At 37.9% G+C, this 24,610-nt stretch overlaps 1 long non-coding RNA gene across 4 annotated transcripts in view; it reads left to right on the top strand.

Annotated features, from left to right (window-relative positions):
• Positions 1-24,610, top strand: part of LOC125913406 (uncharacterized) — an 89,390-nt gene that overhangs the window by 33,544 nt on the left and 31,236 nt on the right. For all 4 annotated transcript variants that reach the window (XR_007455005.1, XR_007455004.1, XR_007455007.1 and 1 more), the window contains exon 2: positions 19,736-19,830. This is a non-coding gene — a long non-coding RNA (uncharacterized LOC125913406). The remainder of the gene's footprint in view (positions 1-19,735; positions 19,831-24,610) is intronic.

Genomic DNA, 24,610 nt, shown 5'->3' with positions numbered 1-24,610 from the left:
ATCCCAACAGGTGCCCTCCTCAATACCCATCACCCACCCTCCCCTGCATCCCACTCCCCATCAACCCTCAGTTTGTTCTCAGTTTTTAAGAGTCTCTTATGCTTTGGCTCTCTCCCACTCTAACCTCTTTTTTTTTTTTTTCCTTCCCCTCCCCCATGGGTTTCTGTTAAGTTTCTTAGGATCCACATAAGAGTGAAAACATATGGTATCTGTCTTTCTCTCTATGACTTATTTCACTTAGCATAACACTCTCCAGTTCCGTCCATGTTGCTACAAAGGGCCATATTTCATTCTTTCTCATTGTTGGGGCTCAACTTTGAAGTACTCTGGCTGCTAATTAAGTTTCTTCTGCTCTAATTCTGTTAACGAGATTTTGACCTGAAGCTCCAGTGATGTGTTTAGGTCTTGGTAGCTTCCCTAGGAACCATATAATCAATATCTTACTTGTTTTTCCCTGTTGGTTCTTATTTCCTTAAGGTATGAAAAACAATATTTACCACTTAAGACTAAACCATACCTCATGGCTCACCCCACTACTAGATTTTCTTGGTAACAACTGTTTTCCTAAATTTGGGAGACACTAAATTTTTGCTTCACATTTTTCTTTCACTTTACTCTGACCATGTACTTGGATGTTCTCTCTCAATTTCTGAACACCCCAACCTCTGAACCCCTCCATGTAAATCGCTGTGTTTTCTACTAGCTTACTCTTGAATTCTCTGTTATTCTTAGGTCCTGAGCCTGAATATATCCCCCAGCCCAGTGATGGTGGCTCATTCCATGTCATGGATTCTATAATAATGTACAGTCACTTTCTGAGACAAAGCAATTATTACTCTTTAGGGATTTATAATCAGGTTAAGTAAGCCATATATGTATAAAAAACATGAATGACAAGATGAACAAGAATGTTATCAATTCCAAGTAGAGTGGCATACCTTCTCTAAAATATTTTGAAAACTCTGATCTAAAGATCCAGTTTACTTCTTTGTTAATTCATGTCTCCTTAAAATTTGTGAAGTTTTCAGTCATTTTTTTTCTATTTTATGTGAGTCTTTATACACAACTCTACATTTATTACAACAGTTATTATTTCTTCCAATATATAGGTCCCTTAGGTTCTGTTCAGTTTTTAAAAAATTAATGTTTATTTATTTATTTTATAGGGTGGAGGGCAGAGAGAGAGGGAGATAGAGAAAGAATCTCAAGCAGTCTCAATGCTGCCAGTGCAGAGTCCAATGCAGGGCTTGAGATCATGATCTGAGCCAAAATCCAGAGTAGGATTCTTCACCAACTGAGCCACCCAGGTGCCCCTGCTCACTTTTCTTTATTATTTTTTCTTTCTGCAACTAAGACCTGACAATTTCAATTATCTATATTTAAGTTGTCTGATTCTTTCTTCTGCTTGCTCAAATCTGCTCTTGAAACTCTCTTAAACTTGTCATTTCAGTTATTGTACTTTTCAGCTACAGATTTTTTCTTTGGTTGCTTTTTATATTTCCCTTTACAATATTCTCATCTTGATAAGACATCACTTTCATGATTTTCATTAGTACTTTGTCCATGTTTTCTTTTAGATCTTTGAACATATTTAAGACAATTATTCTCAGTCTTCTCTTAGTAATTTTGATGTCTGGGCTTCCCAAGGGATGATTTCTTTCAGTTTTGTACCTTTGAGTGGCTCATGCTTTCTTGTTTCTTTTATGTCTTGTGTTCTGTTGCTTTTGTTTTGTTATTGTTATTGTTGAAAACTGAACATTTGAATATTACAGTGTAGTCATCTTGAAGTCAAATTATTCCCATTCCCAAGATTTGCTTTTTTTTAAAAACTATTTTTGCAAAGACTATCTTCCTTATCCTGTTGGTAACTGAAGACTTCAGTAGCTTTAGTTATTGCTCTAATATTTTAAAAGAGATTTCCTTGAATGCTAGAAGCTAGAAACCAAAACCAAAAAAGAAAACAACTTTTCCCATTTTTGCAGATTGGCTCTGCGCTGGGGTGTAATACTTAACCAGGCTTTCAATAAGCCTGGTGGTCAGTTTGAAGTGAAAGCCTGGGGTATTTTCTAAGCATGTATCTTGCCCTGGGAAAATGTGTGGTTTTCTAAACCTTCCATATAAATAGTTCTTTCCAATATCCTAATTTCTCAAATAATTTTCCCCAGCTTTTCTTCCTGTACCACAGGCTTCTTTTATATATCTGTACTGTAATCTTTTGTAGTATGGGTCTGTACATTGCTAGTTTGCCATGATGTCGTAGACTCTGGGTCTGGAGTTCTTTCTTGTCCAGCAAGAAAGCAGGACACAAGATTAAAAGTGCAAGAGAGGCTAATGTACAGGAGAAGACAAGAGCCTTGATTAAGGGTCCTTGCTCCATTTTTATTAGGATCAGAAGTCTTACAAACTTGGTGATGGATGTGCACAAAGAGACAATGAAACTGTGAATGTTAACTTATGGACATGAGGGAAAGGGGGTTTTGAAAACATGTGGTGTTAGGGGTTTGAGTTAATACAAAACAAAATCCTGGCTCCTGGCAGAAGATTGTTTACAGCAGACATGAGATGCCACCTCTGTTTACCTAAACTGGACTGGGGGACAAGAAAGAGCATGCTACCTCAGAGTCAGCAAGGTACCTTTCTTTTGCTAATTAGCTCCACTCTGGGCAACTTCAGCCTGCTGTGGTTGCTTACCTAATTTGGTCCTTCCTTCCTGAGAAAGTAGCTTTCTGCTATTGCACTAAGTTAGGGGGCGTTTCCACCCTGAATACCTAGTCTTGTTTACCTCATCTTGGAAGTTTTCATACTGAGATTCCCTATTCCTATATCTTTGTCTTATACTGGGGCCTTGGCCCACTTTACCTATTTTTATTTACCTAATCTTGTTTACCCAAACTTGGGTGTGTACATCCTATGCCTATCTAATTCTTTATGCCTTGTTAACCCATCAGTGCAGGCTCAGGGAATTCCTAAGCTTATTCCCCACACCATAAAGCATTTTAAAGCAATGCCTCCTGCTTTTGAGGCCTCAGTTCTGAGTTAGCCAAAAGGAAATAAGTATTTTGTAACAGTCCTTCAGGTAGCCCTTAGACAAGTTAGAACAAATCTACTCAGTAATTTGCAAGTAAGATCTACTCTAGTCCTTCCAGAAGCAGGGACCAGGGTTCGACAGGATCAATAGCAGGATAAAGAAAATAGAGGTGAGTTATACACAACAGCAATATTCCATTCTTTGTAATGTTCTGTGCAGGAGGCATGGTGGCAAGAAAAAATACCAAGGCCAAAGGAATATTCTCAGCAGAAGTAACAAATGATTGCAGTATAGACTGTGGAATTTAGGTATGAAATATTAAAGATGATAAAGGAAGGTGGATGACTCCCCCTTTGAAGTGAAATGTTTCTTTAACCCAAACACGCATGAAAACCTGATTTCATAAACATTTACTGTCATTGTTCTATTTATATTTAATGACTTGAAGAATAAAATAAGGCATCTTACACAAATGGCTTTTTTTTTAAATTTCCTAACAAGTCCTACTGAATCAGAGATTTTCAGATACAGTCCAAGTCATTACAGATGGAAATGTGAGCTGTATTATTAAGACTCTGACTCATTTATTGGCAGCTTTCCAAAAGAGGAGATAGAAACAGAGAAGTATGAAGGTTTGCTCATGTTTCTTCCCCTTGTGCAATCTAGTTCCCTGAGAGTCTGTTTTTGGTTACTGTCAGATTGGTTCCAGAGAGGCAGCATTATGGTCAGATTTATCATGTGTTTAGGAAAAAAACCTTCTTTGGATTACTGAGCATTGGAAAAATGATATTTTGTATTGAGTTTTTGATCTCATATCAGTTAAACCCACGCAAGATGACTTGGAAGAGCAGGAAACATATCCAGGAATAATTTTTGATGGGATTACTAAACTTTCCATCTTGGTTATAGAGATAATAAATACAATGTAGGGAGCTGAGATATCTGCTGAAGAAAGGCACAAGCATTTCCATTTAAGTTGGCCCCTCTAGAATGTTTGGGTAGAAACTATGATATGCTTTAATTTTGGACTCTATCACAGTTAAGAGTGTTTATTTGACTCTAAAGTGAAGTGAGTTTTCAGTTCCTATAGAAATACGATGCACTGGAAAAAAAAAAAAAAAGAAAGATGATGCACTGGTTTAATAAAAGCTGAATACAGAAGACACCAATAGCATATTGATAGTGAATTTGGTCCCTCCTTTAGTTACTTAGAGACAGAGTATATTATGTATATTTGGCATATGCTAAATGACAGGCATTTTGATAGGTGCGTTCACACTTAACTCTTCCTATTTTAATCTCATAAAAAAAATCTACAAGTGTTATCATTGCCATTTTTACAGGTGAAGAAATGTTTCCCATACCATGTAGTAAGAACTGGGCCTGGAATTTGAATCTACACCTACACTTTTGTAAAATCTTTTCTGTTAACAAGAAGTGATAGAGCATGATGTTTGAGAACAGGGTTTCTACCAACTGCTACCTGATATAGTTCCCTTTACTTGAGGTAAAAAGAACTGTGTCTCTCAGCAGAATATTGAGGCTCAGAATAAAGTTACTGCTGTGAGCTTCCCAGATCCTATGGGAAGTGAAAGGAGTTGGGAAACTTCTCAATCAACCCTGCATTTCCATCTACCATAAAACAGTACCTGACAAATGTGGGTTAGAGAGAAATACCAGTGGTGATAGTACAGTTGGAATTTCATGAACAAAACCAGATGGAGGCTACCCTGATACCTCTGAATTTGTTAACTAAGCCCTTGGTTTTGTTTTGTTTTGTTTTTGGCTCCTTAGGAACCCCAAAGAAATTTTACCTAAGAAGGCACTTATTTGACCAGTTTATGTTTGATCTGTATTTCTTTCCCTTTCTTTCTTTTAACTTTTTAAAAAATGTTTATTTATTTTGAGAGAGAGAGAGAGAGAGAGAGAGAGCACGAGCATGAGTTGGGGAGGGGCAGAGAGAAAGGGAAAGACAGAATTCCAAACAGGCTGCGTGCTGTCAGCACAGAGCTCCATGCAGGGCTCCATCCCACAAACCATGAGATCATGACCTGAGCCCAAACCAAAGATGTTTGACTGAGCCACCCAGGCACTCCTTCTCCTTTTCTTCTTGTAAGAAGTTTTGCTGGCTTCAAAGCCAGCATCAACTGGATAAGACTACCACTCACGGGGATGGTCTTAAGAGAGGGTCTGCAGGGCCCCTACTGAAGTGGGAAACTCACTGAAAGTAGTTAGTAATTTAATTCATCTTGTTTAACACTATCTGCCAGAGTAACTTATAACTTAAAATGTGTGTCTATATATATATGAAATAGTTTACTATTTACAGTTAATTCCACATTTTTGGCTGCAATAAAATTGATTTTGAAATAAATGAAATGTTAAAAGTAAAATTTATTGTACTAAGTACGAAGATTTATTCAATATGACATGGAGGACATTGCTAGAGGAAGAATCAAAATTAAAATCAAGTTCAATGGGACAGCAAAGTTGGGGGAAGACAGTGTTGAGGGTCAATTCTAAAAAAGTGAAGTATGTATGAAAATAGGAAAGTTAGAAGCTATGGGATATCAAGAGTAAAGCAATGTCAGAGGAATAAGTCAGGACAAATTGAAGTTTTGGGGACGAGAGAATACCTAAGTTCTACTTTTTACATGGCATTTGTGCAGTGGAGGTGATTATTCAAAGGAATCCTAAAGGATGAGGCATTTATTGTTTGTTGTGTCCAATGGCCTGTGTATCAAAAGGTTTCTCCTGAATGAATTCTATGACATCTTGGACCTTTTGCTGTTGTTGTTTTTAGACCTTGAAGAGTATTTGCCTACACATACATAAAATACCTTGGTAATTATTTTTTCTAAGGAGGAAGTATGTGTGAATGAACTAGAAAGTGTGATGTCATAGTTTGGGATCTAATCTTAGAAAACCATCATCTAGGGGTGCTTGGGTGGCTCAGTGGGTTAAGCGACTGACTTCAGCTCAGGTCATGATCTCATGGTGTATGTGAGTTGAGCACCCCGTCAGGCTCTGTACTGACAGCTCAGAGCCTGGAGTCTGCTTCAGATTCTTTGTCTCCCTCTCTCTCTGCCTTTCCCCCACTCGTGCTCTGTTTCTCTCTGTCTCTCAGAAATAAATAAAAGTTAAAAAAATTAAAAAGCAATTAAAAAAGAAGAAAACCATCATATATAATTTCTCTTACTTTTAAAAAGTGAAGTGAAAGAAAGATACAGGTGAAAGATGTTATATGCCGAGCACTGGCCTATCATTCCCATAGCCCTAACTGTGCTGTCCTCAGGATACCAGATGGAAAACTGAAGTTGGAGCTTATTGCCACTGGCCTCCTTTGATCCACAAATAACTTCAAGTAGAATTAATTCAAATAGAAATAATCTGAATAAGAGGCATATGATAACTCCTGATATCAATCTACGCAATAACAAGGCGAACATAAAACTACCAACTTTTACATGAGCAGATGCCATTTCTTATCTCTATCCTAGTGGAAAAGTGAAATCAAAATTATGGTTTACGGAGCTAAAGAAGACTCTGACTCATGGGTTATGGCCATGATTCATTCGGTGAGATCTTTCTTCAAGGCTAGAGCATGACCTAATCAGGTTCACCACTAATTCATGCAGCAGTCACATTTACAACTGAGTACTAGGAGATGGGTAGGTGCCTCCCAGAGATGTCAGATGATTTGAGTTGTGAGCAGTTCCTGTTAGTCACCTAAGAGAAAACAGTAACCACTGAGATCAAATGTAAAAATTTACTTACAATTTTACATGGCCAGCCCGGAAACAGAGAAGGTTCCTGGCTATAGATATCCACATAATATAAATAGATGCATAGATTATTAACTGTGTAATCACTAGTCTATTACTCTGAATTTATAATAAACATTTTCTTTTAAAAAGCATCAATGTGGGATTTTTTTTTTTTTTAACTTGTCTGGTATATAAATGGAACAACACTGCTCCCAATAGAATTGTTTCTTAAACAGCAAGATCTGGGAGACATTCACAGCTACTCTACATCTCCATTACAATATTAAGACACAGAAAATTTCAGCTGTAGGGCATCCGGTCCTCAGCATGTGAACCCGAAGGTACAGGAAGAGTGAGCCTGCACTGCTTCAAGCCCTTTTGTCTAGAACGCTTCAGTAAGAGCTCTTTTATGAGGAAGTAATTTTTCCCCTTTCTTAAGATCATTTATCACTTAGTGTATAAACCAATATTTCTATGTATCTGTCACAAATGCTCAACCCTATTCCAGAGCATATTAAAAGGAACTAGGGAAATACGTATATGCTGTGTGAATTCTCCCATATCTTGGGGAATTATAAAATTCTTCTTCCCTCTCTACCCTATCCTGAGCCTCCTTGCCATTTTCCTGCCCTGTGTTCCAGGAAGCTCTGGTTTGTGTGTATTTCACACAAAGTGAGGTGTTGGGCTAAAAACAGTGGACAAGAGAAAGAGAAGCATGCCATTTTCTAATCTTTGCTGTTAAGAAAACACAGTAATGTAGCTGTTTGTATTTAGAGCCATCAAAAGCAAATCCCTGCTTTACCATTTATAGTAGCATGATCTTTGGAAAGTTATTTGGCTTTTCTAAATGTCAGTTTCCCTCTCTGTAAAATGAAAACATAGCAGCATCTATGTCCTAAGATCACTGTGAGGGCTAAGTGAAGTGATGTACACAAAGCATGTTGCATATTGCCTCATTTTGTTTGCAATTCATCCCACGAAGTGAAGCTTAGTACTATTCTCATCCTACAGATGAGGAAGCTGAACCTTCCAGAAATAATTAAAATTCAAATTCCCAAGGTCATGCCGTTAACAAGTGTGGGATGTGGTTCAGACCCAGCTCTGCTTGACACTAGGGCCCTCATCCTTCACTGCACAATACTCCTTTGTAAGAATTCAGTAGTTTCTAGTGAGAGAGGATTTAAGTCACTGCCAGAACTCTGCTGCGTAGTCTTTGTATTTGTGATGTATGTCATTTGGCCTAACTTGATTGCATACAAACCTGTCTCCAGTTTTTATACCATACTAGAGGTTCAGCCATTTCTTATCAAAACATCGGTGATTCGTTTAAACTCACAGATCTAAACTCACAACATCTCTTCAAGTGTTGCAATAGTCTGACCGCTGACAGATAAATCCTTAAGGATAGTTGCAGTGAAGGTTCTACAGCTCAGGATGGGCACAGCAGATTAGTAGCTGATAGAAGAAGATTCCTCTCTGGGTGTTCTGTAGTTATATTCACAAATGGTAATCCAGCTGCCACCTAATTGAAATGGCTAATAGAGTTATAACGAGTTATCTTTCTTCAAAGCAATACCAGAAAATCCAAACCAAAGAAAATTAGCTCTGCAACTGGCAGCTTAATAGCTTAGTCTAATGGGTCTCAACGTTTTTGGCCAGAGGATGCCTTTATGGGACCCAAAGTACGTGCTATGTGTATTGCTGCTTGTCTGTTACATATCTATTGCTGGGTTCTATGTTAAAAATTAAAACTGAGAAATTTTTCATTTGAAAACAATAATAATAAACCCATTACACAATAATGGAAATCAGTGTCAACAGAAATGACCTATTTTTACTGAAAACTAATTATATTTTCCAAAACAAAAAAAATTAGGAGGAAAGTGGCATTGTTTAATATTGATGGCTTAATAGAAGACAGCTAGAGTCTTGTATCTGCTTTTGCATTCATTCTGTTACATCACTGCATTTAATATTGACTCTGCATAACAGCGCTGTTCACTCATGAGAGAATGAAAAAGAAAGGAAGATACCATTTTAGAATTATTATTAAGACAGTTTTGACTTACAGATCGCCTGAGTGGGTCTTGGGGACTTCTAGGGGTCTCAGGATTACATTTGAGAATGGCTGGGTTGGTCAATAAACTTAATGGCACAAGGAATGTCCTATCAATGCTGTTTGTCTGGTTGATAGCACAATAGTATTCGTGGCTAAGATGATCCAAGCTTAAAGAAAATAGACTATTTAGTAGCATAAGGTATTGGAATGCCTAAATATCCATTTAGATTTATAAGTTCTAAAACTTTCACACAAGCTGTGGGAAAGGTCAGGGACCTTTGTCACTACTGACATGCAGAGATAAGAAATAATTATAGTCCTTTCTCCTGATTTTTTTCACTTGGAGCCTTATCTGATTGCTTCCATAAGCCATTTAACAGAGTGATTGTTGTGAGATTCAAATATATATTCCTTTCTGGTTTTCAGCCTCAACAAACCCATCAGGCGTATAGTATGTAAATGAATCTATTGGAGTCTAACTGGCTTTCTCTTCTAGAGGTTTCCAGAGAGTCCAAATCTCCCCCTTTTCTCTGCTTGCTATTTGAAGTATGTGGATTGTGACGGTTAGGAGAGTGGTGTACTCCAAGTTTCTTGAAGCCTTAGTTTATTGTAGACTGTGTATTTTGGCAGGCTTCTTGAGAGCACATAGCCTGGCTTGCCACCAGTGTGAAAGTCCCACAGTATCCCTGGGCACTCTTCCTTTCCTGCTTCCCATCAGACTCGTTAGGTTCCCATGGAAACATTGTTGAGGCTCAAAGTAGGCCAGATCCCCCCCCCCCCCCCACCCCAATCCACCCACCCAGGAACACAGTCGCCTAATCACCTCTCCTCAGAGTACAACCTGCTTTCTTCTACCCCACTTGGTTTTCTCTTATCCTCTGCCCAAGGAGTTCCTTAATTGCCTGGTGCAGCTCATTCACAATAGTCTCTGTTAGTCGTATTTGGCTACCCCTGAAGCTAGTTTGGCACATAATGTGATACCAGTGTTGCCAATATTGATAGGATTTTACAAAATCCTTAAAACTCATTATTATTATTTTAAAATTTTTAACGTTTGTTTATTTTTCAGAGACAGAGCACGAGCGGGGGAGAGGCAGAGAGAGGAAGAGAGACACAGAATCTGAAGCGGGCTCCAGGCTCTGAGCTGTGAGCACAGAGCCCGATGCGGAGCTCGACCTCACAAACTGTCTGATCATGACCTGAGCTGAAGTCGGATACTTAACTGACTGAGTTACCCAGGCGCCCCTAAAACTCATTATTTTTGATGTTATGCCTCAAATTAAATTAAAAAATTAAAAATTTTTAAATTAAATTAAAAAATTTTAATACACTTGGGGCACCTGGGTGGCTCAGTCAGTTGAGCATCTGACTCTTTTGGCTCAGGTCATGATCCCAGGGTCGTGAGATCGAGCCCCACATCAGGCTCTGCGCTGAGAGTGGAGCCTGCTTAAGATTCTCTCTCTCCTTCTCTCTCTTCCTTTCAAATAAAAAAATAAATAAAAGATAAAAATGTAATACACTCATTCATAAGACTCTTAGAACACTGTGGTAAAATGTGAAATGGCAGTTGTCATATATTCATAAAAATAACTAACATTGTGTCACTCTCTAGTCAGAAAGTTCTTTCACAGACATAGTTTCACTTAATTCACAAGAAATGCTCTTTCAGACAGTTGTAATCCTTATTTTACAGATGAGGGGGAAAATTGTGTCTTGAGTAATTGAGGCAAGTTTCTGGAGTAACTGACAAAGCTGCATCTCAATCACAGGTATTCAGATTCAAAACCTAGTACCCTTTCTGCCCTATTGGTGTTTTGCACATTTCAGTTATTTGCATATAATTTTAATGTATTTACTATGTCTATGTACTTGAGTGTGCTATATCCATGAACGTAAACGTTTTATTTTGTTACTTAAATAAGTGTATATTGAAAAGTAGCTTGGTATTACTATAGTTTAAAGGAATAATGTAGTAATAATATAGTTTTATTTTGCTTTAAAACAAACTATAAAAATAAAGACAATAAACATAAAACAAAGTTATTAAATGCTAGTAAGAGACCGTTGCCTACTAAGACACTTGAGGTCTCATATTCCTGCTGTTAAAAAGGGAAAATAGCATGAGATTAAGAAGATATTAAAGTCACACAAACACCGAACTGGAGCAGTCTCTTGGAGGACTGAAAAGAAATTGAACATGGAAAACTTGAGCAATACACTATGTAAAATTATTTCAGTGAGCATGCTGTCAGGCACCGACTTATAGCATGGTGTATCTGAAAAAGTAACATAAGAAAAGACATCAAGTTAGAGACAAGGCCAAGTTTACCAAAAAGTAATTGTAAATTGTAATTAAAAATAACTGGTAAGAATGTAACTCCAAATCATCTAAAGATGAATTGTGTTTGTCTAGGAGGAAGGAAGGGAGGTGAATAAAATTCAGATGGCATTTCAAAGGATATTCTTTATAGGAGAGACCCATGTATAGCAATAATTCCAGTTTGGAAAGAAGATAGAATGGACCATTTCTCTTAATCTTTCTCACGTCAGAACACTATACTGCTGGGCTAAACGGAAGGAAGCTGCTGTAGTTTTCCAGGCTCCTCAGGGCTGCTGGGCACGCATAGAGGGTCAGGATCTCTGGGCACTTGAAAACCCTCTGTGGCTCACCAGGGCACAGCAGCACACTGGTATGCTGCCACAGACCGATGAGAGGACCACAGGATAAGGAGAGATAAAACATGACAGCAAAGAAGTCACAATTTCTTCCAAAAACATCTATGGGGAATCTTCTAGGAGCAAGGCACTTTAATAGGTACTAGGGGTATGTGACAGATTCATATTGGCAGAATATCAGTTTTACCATGGAGGAAACCACGTTAAGGACCTACAACTTGTGGCACATAGCAACACTGGTAAGCTTACAAGTATCCAAGAAATGACTACCATATATTTCTCTGACAAATTTATTTATTTGTTTGTTTTATATATTTTATGAGTCCTTCACTTCATTGTATGCATTTCAGTTCTTCCAATGGCCTCATAAAAGAATGAGTAAAAATGTTAATCTAAGCTCCTTTCTTCATTGAGAAAGTCAAAGTTCACTGGATACTAACAGTAGAAGAAGCATCTTACTGGTGCCTAATACGAAGTCTTTTAACCTTATCAGTCCCACAGAATCAGAATACTAATCTCACTTTACAAATTTTGATTAAAGAAAAGAAGTGAAACAATGGACAAAAACCCAGCATTCAGATGGATGCATTTCTGACTTCAAAGCCGATCTCCTTTCACTGTGATGTACTGCAGGTTTGAAATCTGTCTCTATCAATCTTAATCTTGACTTAATGCAACACAAACAGCAAATTATCCAGTAGAGTTACCATAATTTGTTAATTATGTTCCTCCTTTACATACTTCACAAACTGAAACCTAGACACAAGACAGAAGTAAACACACACACACACACACACACCCCTATACACATGCATTAAGAATATAAGTTGTAATAATACTGTAATTTAAAAATATCAAATCATCTATTCATGTAAAAATTGGTGTTTTCAGTAGTAGGAGAAGACCTCCAAAAATCCTTCAATTATTCATCAATAAATAGTTACAGGATCCCAATAAAATGAAAATTCCCTGACAGATGCACTTAAAGTTACATACTGGGGCCTCTTGTGAATGTCTCTACCCTCAAACACTTTTAATAGATTTTTGATTGAACTCTTGAGCCTCAGTAACAAAAGGTATTCAAAATGAGCCAGGACAGTGTTTCTCAAACCTCAGTGTGCCAGTTTTGATTCAATAGGTCTGAGATAAGGTCCAGAATTCTGCATTTGCGCTACTGTCATGGGTGAGACCCAAACTACTGGTGTTGGGGCCACATTCCGGGAGTAAGGGACATGCCAATCAAAATGTGGTCTGTAGACCAGCGAAATGTTGGTTACTGGTATACAATGGATTAAATACAGAAACTTGAAGTACGCATTTAAAATTCATTTTGAGGGGCGCCTGGGTGGCGCAGTCGGTTAAGCGTCCGACTTCAGCCAGGTCACGATCTCGCGGTCCGTGAGTTCGAGCCCCGCGACAGGCTCTGGGCTGATGGCTCGGAGCCTGGAGCCTGTTTCCGATTCTGTGTCTGCCCCTCCCCCATTCATGCTCTGTCTCTCTCTGTCCCAAAAATAAATAAAAAACGTTGAAAAAAAAAATTAAAAAAAATAAAATAAAATAAAATTCATTTTGACAGAGTAATTTTATGTCTATTGAATATGATAAAATAAAATTGGGGCTTGTAATTTATATGTCTTTGTTTTTCTTAATTTCATTAGAAATTTTTATTAGTGGGGCTCCTGGGTGGCTCAGTCGGTTGTGTCTGACTCATGATCTCAGCTCAGGTCATGATCTCATGGTTCGTGAGTTCAAGCCCCACATTAGGCTTTGTGTGGAGCCTGCTTGTGATTCTTTCTCTCTTCCCTCTCTCTCTGCCCCTACCCTGCTTGCTCTGTGTCTCAAAATAAATAAATCAACTTTAAAAAAGAAAAAATTTTATTATATTTTACAAAAATTTTGGTCTTTGACAGTCTGGATATATATTAATGGTCCTTTATCACAAATGATTTGAGAAGAACTGTCCCTGGCTCTTGAAACACAATAAAATTGAATAAATGTGACAAGCAAACATAAAAACACAAGACAGAATGTGTTGGACAAGAATTGAGGAGTTTTGAGGGTTTGGAGAAGTGAAAATAGAATGACCTGGCATTTATGGAACACCTGTTTATATGGAACACACACACACACACACACACATATATATATGGAACACCATACACTATGCTAACACCTTAACATTTAGCACACACAGCACCCCATTTTAAAAATGAGGAAATTGAAGAATCAGTGAGATTAAGTAACTCAAGTCAAGAAGAGGAAGGGTCCAAAATAAACCCTAGCTATGGATCTTCATATTTTTAACACCCTCCCTACATTCTACTAGGATCACACAATATGAGTCTCACTTTCCCAAATTAAACTCCAGACACTTTATTTCTAATCTTCATTATAGCCAGGGTGCAGGCAGGTGTGATCTAGGCTTCATATTGTGAGGATGGGGAATTCAGAGACTGGAGACATGGACACCAGACTAAGGATAGTGCAGAAGATATTGTTGGTGTCTATTATGGGTTGAATTGTGAACTCCACCCTGCCATCAACTTCATATATTGAAGTCTTAACCCCTATTACCTCAGAATGTTACATTATTTGGAAATAGGATGATTGGAGAGGTAATTAGTTAAGATGAGGTCATACTAGGGTGGGCCCCTAATCCAATATGACTGGTGTCCTTAGAGGGAGGGGAAATTTGCACATAGACACACAAAAGGGAGATGCCATGTGAAGATGGAGGCAGAGATGGCGGTGATGCTGGAGAAGTCGAAGAACATCAAAGATCACCAGCAAACCACCAAAAGCTAAGAGAGAGGCATGGGAAGGATTTTTCCCTCACTGCTCTCAGAAGGAACTGACCCCGAGACACCTTGGTCTCAGATTTCTAGCTTTCAGAGCCGTAAGACAGTAAATTTCTGTTGTTTAAGCACATACTGTTCAACATTTTCTAGAAGTAATATTTAAGCTATCAAATTGAAAAGTCTTACTGACTGTGGAGGAGGATTAAAAAAAAAAAGAAAAAAACACCCAGGAATATCATAGTGAGATGGCAGAACATCAATGATACTAAGAAATATCTTAAAAATTATCAGAACAGAAAGAGAGCTTGTGAGTTTAATCCTGGAGTAATTCTATAGGGCCCGAGGAAAGGGCAGAAACAGGAGCAAAAAAGCTACTTTCAGAGTGAGAGGGGCAATACCTCTATCTCAACTTCACTTTGGCTACAGTCAGGCTACACAGTGGCTTGAGAACCTCTCATCTAGCCATAGAAGGCAAATGTAGGACTAGAGAATCCAAACAGAGCTGCATGTGTGCATGCACACACACAAGGTGGGGAAGAGGGAAACTTCTCTTCATATTTAGTTTTTTCTGCCCTCCTGGGTATGTTGGAAAGAATAGAGCTCAATATATCAGCATATATTCAATTCAGTATCATGTATATTACATATCTAGACCAGTTGCTACTCTAGGTCTATAAACGCAAACATAAATGGCATGGTTTCTTCCTCTGTTCATGGATAATTTGACTCTGTCATACTATTTATTACAACTTTATGAAAAAAATACAATTTTTGAAGGTAGTCTATTCAGTTTAAGTTTCTCTGGGATTTGAGGATATTTGTTGGAACCTTTCTAGAATGTAGACATTTATTCTGGAACTTTGCTAAATGTCTTTTCATCCCATTTTGGTAAGTTGGTTAAAAAAATGTAAATTCTTGGACCCACATGATTCTTGTTTAGGAATCAATACAATTGCTTTAATTTTCTTGTAAACACTTTATGGAGGCAGATAAAGTGTGATCTATAAACTGAGTACACTTGAGCATCAAGGTAAAATTTCAAAACTGAGGCATTCCCGAATTTACTTTTAGTGTGCAAAGTAAATGTGGTTCTGAATTAAAAAGAAACAACCATAGAGGAAGTCAAATATTTTCTATTCCGTAAGACATTGGTACTGAAAAGAGAAGAGGTGATAATAATCCATTAAGGATTTTCTTTAAAATCTCTACATACATTACTGCTCATACTTTTATTTTTCATCCTTGCCACAATTAGTTTATAGATTGTTTTATATACATACTTCAGTGGGAAGTTTGTTTCAAGTTTCAGTAACTGGCTACATAATCAGTGCCTTATATACAAAAGAAAAGTTTCCTATGGAGGAATTGTTTTTCCTTTTTGAATGACTTTTTTGTTGTTGGTGGTGATATACTTCAAAGTGCTCCAAGAGATATGTGTGGGTATTTTCTCCATCAATGCCAAATTTATGTCGTTGTTATGGCCTTAACGAATAATGCTAATACATTGTAATAATAAAAAGTAAAAAAACAAAACAAAACAAAAAACCAAGACCTAGTTTAAGACCTACAGTCATCATTCAACCATTTCTTTTCAGTACCAGTAGGACTAACAATGGAGTTTATAATTAATGATAAGGATAATAACTAATAATGTTTTTATAAAAAATGATGATGGAAGAATGTTAAACATTTTATTCCTGTAAAGAAGACAATGAAGGGGTGCCTGGCTGGCTCAGTCAGTGGAGCATAAGACTCTTGATCTCAGGGTTGTAAGTTTGAGCCCCACGTTGGGTGTAGAGATTCCTTAAAAATAAGATCTTAAAAAAAGAAGACAATGAAAATAAGAAGTGAGTTAATGTAAGAGGTTACTTAAGAATGGTTATTTCAGGGGTGTCTGGGTGGTTCAGTTGGTTAAGTGTCTGACTCTGGTTCAGGCCATGATCTCATAGTTCGTGAGTCCAAGCTCTGGAACCTGCTTCAGATTCTGTATCTCCCTCTCTCTGCCCCTCACCTACTTGTGCTCTCTCTCCCTCAAAGAATAAATAAATATTTCAAAAAATTTTTAAAAAAGAATGCCTACTTCACTTTTATTTTTCTTGAGCCTTAAAAATATCTAAACCATAAGGAAGAGAAACGGAGAGAGAGAAAGGGAGAGGGAAAAGGAAAGAGAAGGAAGGGAGAGGGAGAGACCAGCTATGATGGAATATGAGCATTGGAATAGTGGAAAGAGTAGGGACTTTGGAATTAGAAGGCATGGCACTTAATTCTTGGGCACAGAGCTGTTTGGAGAGGATGTTTATAGTCTCTGAATATCAATTTTCCTAGCTGTAAGATATAAAAATATAAGACAGTGTGACAAAAGCCTTTGTAAACCATCAAACACTATACAAATGACAGTTACCATTCTTCAGACTTGCAGAGAGAATGTAAAAACCTTTGTGCTAAGAGAAGGGAGTCAGACCTCTGCAACATCACTGAGTCACATCACCCAGATGCAGATGAACAACCAGGCCACTCTGGAGGAAAGTCACACCGAAGCTGCTAAAACACATGTGTCACACAGGAAATGCCCCGGGGAGAGCAAGCTATGTCTGTTTGGGAGGCTTTCTTAGGTGATGATTGAGCAGCTATTGATGGCATACTTTCTAGTGTTGTTCATAATGAGAAAAAAAATCTACGTGAGGGCTTTGGACGATGGGATTCAAAGGCAGGGAACTAGAAGCAAGAGTGTCTATTCCTTCTGCAAAGAGTCTCTCAAGAGAATGTTGTGGTAATAAATTGAGAAATAATATAAAATGCTCATATGGTACAGAGACCACTCCTTGTCTCCTACCATCAGAGCCATGATGATCACACTACTGCCGTGCTTTGAAAAGAAGGGATGAGAGATGATGCACCGTTCTGCTCAATTGCAGCTTTCCCCTCTGCAAATTGCAGTTTTTCCACTCTTTCCCCTCCAAAATACTGATTTCAAATGTCACCTGTCCTCATAGCCTAGACATCTATTTATAATTATACTTAGAGAAGTTCTTTAAACAGCTGAAATAGTCTTTCTCCACTTATTTGCTATCTCTCCTTCCCACTAGAATATAATCACCAAGAAGCTACAGACTTATCTTGACAGTGTATCTTCATTGCCTAGAGCAGTGTCTAACACATCATAGGCATTAAAAAAAAAATGATGAGTGAATAAATGAAGAAAGTGACAATATTTGGTTACAGTGCAGGTACAGACAATTACCCAAAAGGAAATGATATGATCTTATGATTGTCAACATGCATGGATGGATTCAGATGATATAAAACCTTTGTTTTCCCCAAAATTCCACAGTGATGCCTCTCTGTGGGTAGCTACTAATCTCGTTGAAGTCTAGTCTCCATCCTTATTTTACCCCCTTTTCCTCCTCCTCCCATCTTTCCTCCTGTCTTTGCATCCTTTTGCCCTTTCCCTCACCACCAAATCAATAGTCTCGTTTGTAGCCTGGAGATGAGTTCCAGCTTCCATCAGGGACAATGGTTGGTCCTAATTTCCCAACTAGAAGTAGGCTCAAGTCTTTCAGCCTTAAGGTAGAAATAACTAAAGAAAGAATTTTTCTTGCTCTGTTCATTGCACTTCCATAGCAATTTCCATAGGATATTATGCTAACAGTGTCTGTTACTTTTCTTTAAATCACAGAGGAGGAAGATAAGGGGTAAAAGGAAAGGGCTGGAAGCTGGAGGGGTATAGAAAACCCCACTGTGTGACATGAGCTGATCTCATAGGGATGGCAACTCAAGAACTCTTGAGTCCTTTAAAATAGTGCTTTTTAAATTTTAATGTGCATAGTAATGACCTGAATATTGTTTGTAAATTTTGATTCAGGAGTTCCAGTGTGGGGCTCAAGAGTCTGCACTTCTTAAAAGCAGCCAGGTGGTCCATGGGTCCATGTTTTAGTCAATCTCTAAAGAGAAATCTTTTCAGTTTGTACCCCTGCTTTAAAACAGCATTATGTAAGAGAAAGAGCAAGATGAATTTGGAATCAGCTAGAACTGGATTTGAAATCTGGCTCCACTAATTCCTTAAAAGATGTTGGGCGAGGATTATTTTTAAAGTATGACTTCTCTAAGCCTCAGTATCATCTGGAATAAGGGGATGATAATATCTGTCTTACAGGATTGCTATAAAAATTAAATGAATTTCGGTGTTTTTTTTTTGTTTTTTTGTTTTTTTGTTTTTTTTCAGAGAGCACTTTAGCATGGGGTCTAGACTGCTCTCTTTCTGCCCATTTTGAATTCTTCAAAATGGCATAGGAGGACTGTCACAATTCAGCCCCAAGTTCTATTTCAAACTATCTGCTTCTTGATAAGTGAAACCATCTATACCCATACAGCTTGCTCTCCACATTAACATAATTTTACTTTTCAACTTCTGCCTTACTTAACTTTATATTCCAGGACATGTTTGCCCGGAAAGATTAAGTTGAAACTATTATCTATTTCAGACCCTCTTGAATTTATTTACCTAAATACTCAATTTGTTCTCATTAGATAAATACCCTCTTGTTAGAAGAATAGATCACTCAACTGGGCTCGTCAAATTATGTTTAATCTTCAAAGATTCTCTTCAAAGTCCCCACCTTATTTTATCCATTAATCTTATGCTGTTATATTATGAACATTGTTCAGGACCAATCAGACTCCCTCATTGAAAGATATACGTTAAATTAGATCCCAAAACCTTACAAATGCGGTTTTGCTCCCTGCTTCCAAGATGCTACTACGATTCTGTCACAGTCGTAAATGGCTCCTCTTACCGCAGTAAGCAAGAAACTTGTCTTTGCTTGATCAATCAAACAGGTTATTTCACTGTTCTTTTCAGAAAGTTGGACGTCAATAATCTCTTGTATGAAAACGATTATCCACACAAATGTAATTAATTACTTGTTATTTCTTGAAGGTATTATACTTTCTCATAGTTTGTGCTTTTGTACTATTGATTCCTTTTTCCTAGAATATCATCACCTTGTCTTTTACGTAAGTTTCAAGACTCCAGCTAAATGTTGCTTCCTCTTTATTGAAACGCTAACAACATGGATCTGCCATGCTTCTGTGCTTCCATAGCATTTAGAATGCCTTTTCTATAATATCCTATTGTTTTCTGATTGCTTGGGAACACACTTTTCTTTCCTAAAGACATTGTGCTCCCTGAATGTAGGTATTGTGCCATTTCCACCTCTATCTGCGCCTTGAATAATGAAAGAAGATTGCTAATTGATCAATAAATATTTGTTGAATGTCAAATGAAAAACATTTAGCTTAACTATTAGAGAAAGAAATGAGATAAAGAAATTTTTGTCAAAAGGAACTTGGGTTTATTTTCATAAGGATATCTTGTATATCCTCAATTACACTTTCCTTTTTGTTCTAGATAACCCTCTGATGGCTCTGAGGAATGTTAACCTCTGGAGTAGCAGCTCTCAACAAAACATGGTCCTGCTGATGTTTCATGCCTCTGTCGAAAAGGTAATTTCTCATTTCCCTTTCATCTAGTAATTACAGATGACAATTAAGAGCTTGCAGTTGGTCCAGCCCTTCTATGAGCATAGCAGATGGTTTATTTCCTGTCTTCAGGAAAATTTTATCTCCTCTGGCATCAAGTCTGGATATAAATGTTGTCAGTTTTATGATATGAAATAGGGGGTCAACATTTTGTTTAGCCCAATCAGACCTGGAAGAAAGACTAAGTTTTATAGTGTTGTGAAATCCATGATGGCTGATAACAACGTATCCTGACATAGTTATGTGTCTGTTTAAGTAGTATTACTCGTGTGCACAACAATGCTTTATTGGATAGCCACAATTAATCCAACATGTGGGCTATTAAAGGTAGCAATAGAATTTTCAAAATTTCCATCTACACGAAAATCTAGAAGTTCCAAAACAGTGTCAGAGTTCATGGCTAACAGGTTTTGACAAGAGCTAAGCTAACGTTTGCATTAGTGAAGCATTTCCTAGGTAACAGCATATTGAGACATCAGAGTTGTTGAGGGAAAAAGTAAAGTCTAAAGAGTATTTATGACAAACAGTTAGCCTGGATTGGTATTCCACACTAGCAGTAGGCTGCTTTTGAAATGAATGCAAAACTATGTATATTGTATCTCAGTTCCTGATCACTTTGGGTCGGCTGGAGGCATAATTACTTAATAAATAAATTCAGTGTTCAGTAGTGAGCCTCAGCCATGTTCCTACCTTTGACAGCATCTAAGAATGAAAGAAATAACCTTTCTTATTATATAAGCTAGTTAGCCCACTGAGCACTCTGGGTAATATTTGTTTCATATCATAATGATAATAAGCATTGGAACTTATTTGTGTTGAGTCCCAATGATTCTGCTTTCTGTGTGGCTTGTGTTAATCATTTTTCAGGAATGTGGGTAGTAATCATAATGGTTTATTATAAATATATTACAATTTTGCCTTTAACATTCATGACCTGTGTGATCCTTGAACAATTCTGTGAGGTAGGAATGTACTCGTTTTACAGAGGAGATGGAGAGTCAGCCAGAAGAAATGACTTTCCATAGGTCACATGGTTGGTGAATGGAGGAGCTAGTGCCAGAACTCCGAGCTCCTGTCTTGCAGAAACGGTGTCCTCTGTCCTACAATACACAGATCCCTGTTAATATATTTTAAGATAATTACAGAAGAGATGTTACAGACCCTTCACACAGAATCTGATCAATGTTTATTTTGAGGAGAGTGCACTAATATAACATTAGTTTTAATTGTGTTCTCCATTTGAGAACAGTAATCATGAAAAGAAATTAAAAGATTGAGTTCAGGATTGATTTTCTTGTGTTTGCAGCAACGATTGCAGCTTCAAGAATTCTGGAGACAGGCTTTTTTTCAGAGATTGTTTTGACTTCTCTGTGTCAGAGTATTAAAGACAATCTCAGCGTTCGGTGCAATATTAATTGTACGGGGTTTGAACTCAAACCTTCTCTATGGATGTGCCTGTGCATTACAAACAGAGTGTCAGGGCAAATAAATACATACTCATGTGTAGTATAATACAAATAATTAATGATACAGATTAACAGTTTCTAAGCATTAGATTGTTCCAGCTCTTACGTGGATACTTGTTTGACATGTAGTTTTCGGTTCATATTTACAATACTACATCGTAAAATGGGTGTGGAAACAGGCTCAGTGGAGTAAGGAACTTGTCCAAATTCACACAGGGGTTGGGTGACTGAGTTAGGATTTGAACCCAGGTCTGTCTGATTTCAGAGCCCCTTATGGTCTAAGGCACTGCTTTTCTTTTATCACATCGTGGAGCCTCAGAAATAGGGAGGGACAGATGGAGGACTTCTGATGGAAGGAAGGGAGATGAATGAGTGGGAAGAACAAAGCTTTGTGGGAAGGGGCGCCTGGGTGGCTCCGTTGGTTGAGCGTCCGACACCAGCTTAGGTCATGATCTCACAGCTTCTGAGTTTGAGCCCCACATCGGGCTTGCTGCTCTCTGTGCAGAGCTCGCTTCAGATCTTCTGTTCCCCTCTCTCTCTGTGTCCCTCTCCTGCTCCTTCTTATGCTCTTACTCTCAAAAATAAATAAAACGTTAAAAAAAAAACAACTTTGCGGGAAAAGAGAGAGGCTGTAGTATGTGCGAACCACATGAGAACAGAAATCAAGAAGATATGGCATCTGGTCCAGACTCTGGTATCAACTAGCATGACTTTGGAGCTGTCACATACCTATTCTGTCATTTAATTTCCTTGTTCATAAAATATGGAATTGGGCTTAATTAACAGTTTTCTAGACAGGTTCTGTGAGTTCCAGAGATTCAGAGTGACATGGTTTCTAGGAGGGCCGTAAAACAAACAAACACGAAATGCAGCTCACTCCTATATAAAGGAGTAGACAGGGGCCCCTGAGTGGCTCAGTCAGTTAAGCATCCAACTTTTGATTTCAGCTCAGGTCATGAGCTCACAGTTTGTGGGTTTGAGCTCTGTGCTGGGCTCCATGCCCACTATGGGATTCTCTCTCTCCCTCTGCCTCTGCCTACCCCTGGGCCCCACTGAAAGAATATCCTTTGATTCAGAAAGTCTATTTTAAAATTATCCAAACAAATTAATCAGAGCTGCACATAATTTATATGAAGATATTCAGTATAGTAGCAAGATAGTTAACCCAACCCAAGTGTCCAACAGTGGAAAATTGCATATGTTACATATATCCATGCAATAGACTATGTATACATTAAAAATAGCATTTGTGAAACATACTTAATGCATGAAAGAGGTTCCTTATTTATTGTTAAATAAAACTGCAGGTTACAAAGCTATGTAAGTCTTATGTTGTGTATATTTAGAAAGCTCTTCTCCCACATATCTCTATGGCTGGGTTCCTTCCTTTAAGTTTTTGCTGAAATAGCATCATAATCATAAAATATATCTTCCCTACCTCATGTCATCATGGTTTATCTCTCTTTTTTTTTTTAATGTTTGTTTATTTTTTGAAAGAGAGAGAGACAGAGTGTGAGCGGGGGAGGGGCAGAGAGAGACAGCGAGACACAGAATCCGAAGCAGGCTCCAGGCTCCAAGCTGTCAGCACAGAGCCTGATGCGGGGCTCAAACTCACAAGCTGTGAGATCATGACCTGCGCTGAAGTCAGACGCTTAACTGACTGAGCCACCCAGGCACCCCGGTTTATCTTGGCTCTATTTTTTGTTTATTGAATATCTCACTAATGGACATATTATATGCTTTATGACCTATCTCCTTCGCTTGAATGCAGGTTTCCTAAACGCAGGGACATTTTCTGTTCACTGCTGTATTCCACTGCCTAAAGGAGGAGCTGACACATAATTAGGACTCAGCACATGATTGCTGAAATGAATAGATAAATATACAAAATATTAATGATTATCTCTGGGTGAAGGGCTTATGAGTGCTTTCTTTTTAACATGTCTTTTTTTGTACTTTTCAAAAATGTTTACAGTGCATACATATTACTTTAAGAATCAGAAACAGATGGAGCAGCTGGGTGGCTCAGTCAACTGAGCTCCTGACTTCAGCTCAGGTCACGCTCTCATGGCTCTTGAGTTTGAGCCCCACGTAGTGCTCTGTGTTGACAGCTCAGAGCCTGGAGCCTGTTTCAGATTCTGTTTCTCCCTCTCTCTCTGCCACTCCCCTGCCTGCACTCTGTCTCTCTCTCTCAAAATAAATAAAAACATGAAAAAAAAAAAAGAATCAGAAATAGAAGAAAAATAGTTTTAAACCTTCACTTATTTTGGAGCTAAATCTACCTCTGTATCTTCTATCTTCTGAAACTGTGCCAAATCAAACACCCATCCAATTACATATAAAAGTCATTATAATATTTCAAATAGCTATTCTCCTCCTCCCTGGCATTCCCCTCTGCACCGTATTGCTACCACCACTCCATGGATGGCCCAAATTCAAGTCTCTTCCCTATCATGGCTGCTTTCATTAATCTCTTCTCTTTCTATGGTAAGGCAAAAGTCACTAGTCAATGGACTAATCTTAGTAGTAAGCTAAAAAACATGCAATAACTTAGTTCTTTTCACTTCAAAGAGGAACACATTGTTTTGTGGCATTGTGCACTCACTTTTGCCTTATCTGTTGTGTACACACATGTACCTATATGCCTCTTACTGGTTCACCTCACCTACTTCATAACTTGGACTTATCTCTTTATGAAAGATAAACAATGGAGTCCAAAATTTAGGTGCACATAGGGAAGTATTTGCTTAATTCATGTATTTTTAAATGTTTCTAATTTTCAGTGTTCTCGAACCTTGGCTTTAAAGTCAGCGTTAGGGGCGCCTGGGTGGCTCAGTAGGTTAAGGGTCTGACTTTGGCTCAGGTCATGATCTCACAGTTTGTGGGTTTGAGCCCCACATTGGGGTCTGTGCTGACGGCTCAGAGCCTGGAGCCTGCTTCTGATTCTGTCTCCCTCTCTCTCTCTGCCCCTCCCCACTCATGTTCTGTCTGTTTCTCTGTCTCAAAAATAAATAAACTTTGAAAAGATTTAAATCACCTTTAAAAATATCCAGAAATAAATCAATTAAGGAATGAAATTCATTAGTTTCAATTTGTATTTGGTATCACTGCTAGGAACAAATGGATTCATCTGAGACTGAAACAGAAATATAGTGGAATTTCAAGAAAGGGAAATGGTAGCACCATTTATTTTCTCTCTATACACGTATAAATGAAAATATTTTATATGTTTTCAAAATAATGTGGCTTATGTGTACAATTTTCTTCTAAGTACTTAG

Source organism: Panthera uncia, assembly GCF_023721935.1.
Source record: "Panthera uncia isolate 11264 chromosome C1 unlocalized genomic scaffold, Puncia_PCG_1.0 HiC_scaffold_4, whole genome shotgun sequence".
NCBI lineage: Eukaryota > Metazoa > Chordata > Mammalia > Carnivora > Felidae > Panthera > Panthera uncia.
The sequence above is the reverse complement of the archived record's forward strand: the minus strand, read 5'-3'. Positions and strand labels throughout refer to the sequence as shown.